We start from the raw sequence: 6000 nt of genomic DNA, 5'->3' as shown, positions 1-6000 counted from the left end.
GCAGTCTCAATGAAACGCAAGCGTCCGTCTTTTACGCTGTGCGCGAGTGGTGTTTGAAACGCGTTTCGGATCGTCTCCTCGAGCCCTTCTTTTATTTGATCTCCGGAGGAGCTTGCTGTGGTAAATCGCATGTCATCAAGTGCATTTACCAGGAGGCCAGTAAGATTCTCCGTCAGCTTCCCAGGTTCCGCAGCGAAGTGGATATGGCCAAGCCTGCTGTGCTGCTGACGTCGTTTACTGGCACGGCGGCTTACAACATCTCAGGGAAAACTCTTCATTCCCTCTTGAAACTCCCCAGGACTCTAAAGCCTCCTTACCAAGCGCTGGGGAATACGTTGGACGCATTGTGAGCAACCCTTTGCAACGTGGAAATTTTGATCATCGACGAGATCTCCATGGTCTCCAAGGAACTCTTTGCCTATGTCCAGTGGAGATTTCAGCAAATCAAGGGCAACCAGAGACCATTTGGGGGCATCTCCGTTCTTGCAGTTGGGGACTTCTACCAACTGCCACCCCTCGGAAGGTCCAAACCCCTCTGCGTTTCTGACAACGATCTTCTTGACCTCTGGACAGATTTTCAGATGGTCAAGCTTACTCAAATCATGCGGCAAAAAGACGACGTCGCTTTTGAACAGGATCAGGGAGAAGGGGAAGGCTGATCCACTCGGCGATGGTGACAGGGCGTTACTCACCACGGCTGTCACGGATGCGCGAGACCTCCCTGCGTATACTCTGCATATCTTTGCCACCAATAAAGAGGTGGATAGGCACAATGCAGCAACTGTGGCTGCTCTCAAATTGACTGTGGTCAATATTCCCGCAGAGGACTACAGGAAGAGCCCACGGTCGGGGGCGATGGTCACTGTGATCATGGGGTCGAGAAGGGATCTACCGGATGCCCTTCAAGCTGGTGTAGGAGCACGGGTTATGCTTCTTCGGAAGTTGGATGTCGAGGACGGATTGGTGAACGGGACCTTTGGCACAATAGGCAACATTGTTCAAAGCGCCCCAAAGGGGTCGGCGGAGAAAGTGACCTTGCTCGGACTGAGGCTAGACAATCCCGAAGCGGGCCAGAAATTGCGCCATAAAATTCTGGGGCCGACGGATGACTTGGTCTATATCGAAAGGTCGGAGGAAAACCTGGGCATGAAAGGCGTGGTCAGGCGGCAATTCCCCATGAAGCTTGCCTTTGGATGCACGGCTCACAAAGTGCAAGGCATGACGATGACCTCTGCAGTGGTGTCTCTTAAGCGTGTGTTTGAACCTGGAATGGCCTATGTTGCCCTAAGCCGCACGACGTCACTTCAGGGATTGAGGGTCATAGACTTTGACGAATCCAAAATCTACGCCAATCCCAACATCACGGCGGCAATGGACAGTATGACGCGCGCTTCTTTCCAAAGTACAAGACCATTGTTGTACTTTTCCAAAATGCCGCAAACTGCTTTTCCCACCTTGACCATTGTTCATCACAACACCGAGGGCCTTCCATCTCATATTGACGACTTAAAGTCTCATCATGAGTTGAGGCTGGCAGATGTCCTTTGCCTCACTGAAACTCATTTGTCTGGATCCTTCTTCCCCCCTCCCTTGCAACTGGAGGCATGCAGCACTTTTGTGCGCAACAGACAAGTTTCGTATTCAAATGGCCCAAAAAGAGGGTGGCGGAGTCGCAGTCTATTATCGCGATTGTCTTCGAGCGGAGCCCCTTCGGTTTATTCGGAATGTGGTTGACCTGGAATTTGCTGTCATCAGGGTTGACGCTCCCGTCCAGGCTTTGATAGCTACGGTCTACAGGCCACCCAACCTGAGTCTTGGCACCTTTCTTCCAAACCTTGGAAGTCTCTTGGATGCCTTGGCCGTGATGGACTGCCAGCCTATTGTTGTTTGCGGAGACTTTAATGAGGATTTGCTTTCAAAGGGAAAGAAATCCATTCTGGACTTGTTTCAGTCCAGAGGATTTTCACAGCTGATCACCCAGGCCACAACTGGAAAGCAGACACTGATTGATCACATTTACATATCTCGCCCAGATTGTTGTGTTCAATCAGGCGTTCTGCACACTTATTACAGTTACCACAGTCCGGTCTACTGTGTGTTAACTTCTTGTGTCAGCTCATTGTCGATCGCAAGGGCACCATTTTCACAAGTGTGCCTTTGCAAATGTTATTGAGCCTTTCATACCACTGCTCAAAAGAGGGGGATACTGTACTTTAAATTGTAAAGGCTGAAAAGTTAAATCCTTTGCTCGTTCAAAATTGGTGTCATAACAGAACTACACTCAAAATCAGAGCGGCCAATCATTTTTTTTGTAGACATATTTATCATTTAGTTAGTTCTAAACGTATTGAGCTTTAAATTGAATTTAAGACATGGGATATGTCATTTAAGCGCTCCCTTATTTTGAGCAGTGTTGCATGACGGTACTTTTAATCAGTGTGCTTTTCTGTTAGCAGTACATCGTGCATTTGGACTTGAATGTTTTGTTTGTCCTTATTGTGATTGTGACTATAACACAATGAAAAGTGTTGGTGTCGGTGAGGAACTGCGATGGTAAGGGATGAACTGCAATGGTAAGGGATGAACTGCGATGGTAAGTGATGATTGATTACTGAATTGATCCAGGCAAACATTGAACACTCATTTTTCATTTTCACATGCAATACAGGTGGATGGAGCGCAGCAAGGGGCGCTACTTGACATGGCCAAGGATATCAAGGTTGTTATGTCCGGTACAACTGGTGGAGAGAAAAGATGAAAAAAGGGATCCCGCAAACGTAGACCAAAATGATTTATTCTACAGGATTCCTCACTGAAAAACCGTCACATGTGTATTGGATGAGTATTTAGATTAAGTTTTAACTGTTCAGTTTTGCTGCCTATTTTCTAACAACTTGTTCCTTTGTGTGCTCAGGAAAAGATGAAGATGCTGTGTAACAAAGACCCAAAACGGCTCTTTTAAGAGCCGTTTTACATGTACTTTGGAGTAATATTCCTGCAATATTGATCAGCACCAACATGCCTTTTAATATGCAATGTCAAATTTAAACACTGCATTCATACTGTATTTGCTCCATGATACAGTATATTGCATTTTATATTTTAGTTAATCACTTACACTATAAGCAAGAAATTAAACTGATTCCCTTTTGATATGACTAAAATGTCAATCAAGACATAAGGGAAGCCATTACACATGTAATAACTGCAGTTATTACAAATTGTCCTGAACTCTATTCCTGCTGACACAAATTGAGAGGTAAAGTACACCAACATTTGGCAAACAGTTCAGAGCATGCATCTTTCCACCTTGCAAGAGTCAGCAGGCCCATTCAAAATTTCCGCGGAAATTTTTCTAGTATTATTCTTCTTCTTCTTTTTATTATTTTTTTTAATCTTCCACCGATTTTTCCGCAAGGGAATTCCCAGTTACCATGGCGACGCTATTCCCAAAAAACTCCCAAATAAAGTCCCATAGGAATGAATGGGAAACCGAAAGAGATCAACTCCAATCAAACACCTTTTTCCAAGACACGCTGCGCGCGCATACGTTGACCGACCAATATGAATTTTAGCTCATTTTGTTGGAATTTTTGTCATCTTTAGCTCAGTGTCAAAAAAAAATTAAGGAATGAAAGCTCTCCCCCCTGTGCGGGTTCAAAGACAGTGAGCAAAGGGTGAAAGTCGCCTATTTAGAGTGTGACTAATTAAGGCTTCAGTGACGGGAACCAAAAAATCTATTTCCAAAAGTTTCACTTCAACTCGTCACCGTGGCCACAATCTTTGCTCACTAGACATCAAATTGGCACATTTTGTAGCCATAAGCCTCTGCTTTCTGAAAAACTAAGTTTTATTTGGCTAAGGTGTCATTTAGTACCTTTATTTTCACTTTAAGCGAGGAGAAGTCGGACTATTTCGATCTCTTTTCAATGTTATTTTCGCCGTTTTTCCCTCTTCATTTTCGATCAATCATAAGTTTTCAACCTGCTCCTAAGTTGGTCATTTTTCATCCGATTAAAAAACTGAGAACATGCTCGCGTACCCCAAACCCTTGCCGTTCTAACGAGCCATTTCTGGAATCTGCATCTTCAACCGTTAGGTCGTGAGAGGCTTTTGTTTGAGGTGAGCGTATCCTATACAAAATCAATGGAATGTGGGTGCGTGACGTCTCGCAACAAGTTAAAATCAAATGTGTGTGCGTGAATGATCTGTCGTTTTTGCATAGCAACTGCCTCAGCCAATCATCTCTCACTGTTGAGCTCAACTCAGCCCCTTTTTTTCTTGGTGTACTCAAGGCTTGGCCTATATACGACTACTACTATTGCAAATACTATTACTACTACTACTATCTTGGCCAATTGATTAGGTACACCCAGGATTCTGGTCAATTAATTAGGTACACCCTGGATTCTCGCCACTCCGCCCACCCAGGGCGGCGGCCATCTTGGCCAATTAATTAGGTACACCAAGGATTCTCTCCCCTCTGCCCACCCGGGGCGGCGGCCATCTTGGCCAATTGATTAGGTACAGCCAGGACTTTTCAGTCACAAAATGTTTTTATTTGATTATTTTCCAAATTTGTAGCGTGACTATTACTGTGTTTTTTGCTGATTATGGTTTATTATTTAATACTAAAACTTGTCCATTTCCTTTGCTAAAGTAAATGTTTTCTTTTGTGATATTGATGAGTTCTTCAAGATGCACAAACAGTGACTGTGCGCATGTTGTCTCCACAGTTTCCTCAGGGCACACATAGACATATAAAAGGAATTTGTAAGATGTTAATAAAATTTGGTTAATGGTGTAAATCAACAAATTCAAATTGGAAGGTTCATTTAACTAGATTGTTTTATGTTCAATATACTTAAAAAAAAAAAAAAAAAAATCAGTGACATGTACAATGTAGCCAATAATAAAATATATAATACTGGATATTTTGTAGAAACATTTCATCACTTGTAAAGATTTGTCTGTGTTGAATAATTTAGACAGGTGATAATTGCTGAAATTAAAATAACAGATTCATCACATTATTTTAAATGCATAGTAATTAAAATGTGTCACTCCCTTAACACTGAAAACAAAGATATGAATTAGACAATGGTTGGTTCTTTTTAGTGGTTAAAAAAGTGGATGTTTGAATTACAATTTTTATCTTTTTATATGTATTTATTTTTGTATGTTGATGTGCAAAAAACACATACAATTGGTCAAGCAGCGCATCCACTACCAGACAGCCTGTCCTGTATGTAGCAGTATGTCCTACTCGCAACCCGCGAGTGTTGTATGACACAATCCGCATTATTGAACCTTGCAGCTGCACGCAGCGCATTTGCCCCCTTAAACTGGTCTCCTCGGATGCAGCGCGCTCCAACCTCACCATCGGGCTGCAACCCATCTTGTGATAGTTGGGACTTCGCGTTGTCTTCTCTCGCGCGTTTTTTTCTAATCCTAACCCTGATTGGTCCGCTTTTTTCCCTGTCTGTGCTGTGGCCAATGACATTCGCTTGATTTTGGAAGGTTCTAGACGACGGACCCCTCTTGCTGATAGTTGGAGTTCGTGTTGTCCTATCTCTTTTCCCTGATTGGTCGTTTTCTGCTTGTCTGTGCTGTGGCCAATTAAAGACGCATGAATGAGACTATTTTAGAAGGTTCTCGACGACGGTCTCGTCCCATTTCATCTCGTCTGAGGTAAGTGTTGCACGGCAATTATTTTTAGTCTGATGTATAATGCAAATAAGTTAGATTTTGCAAGTTTTCCCCATCCTAAACTACATTACGTTAATACTGGCGATGTATTGAAACGTATTTGATGTGTTTGAATATGGAGGTAAATATGGTGCAAAACTAACTTGTGCAAAAAATTTGTACCTGTAGAAAAAAGTCTAAATTTTTATCTGTAAAAGTCGTGATTTGTATCTCCTCTCCCCCACCCCCACCACCACGACAGAATAGACAAACACCTTACTGTATATTGTAGCAACGAGGGATATACACAAT

Source organism: Leptonotus elevatus, chromosome 22 (assembly GCF_054856555.1).
Source record: "Leptonotus elevatus isolate MCC_2025b chromosome 22, RoL_Lele_1.0, whole genome shotgun sequence".
Lineage (NCBI taxonomy): Eukaryota > Metazoa > Chordata > Actinopteri > Syngnathiformes > Syngnathidae > Leptonotus > Leptonotus elevatus.
This window is presented reverse-complemented; position numbering follows the sequence as displayed.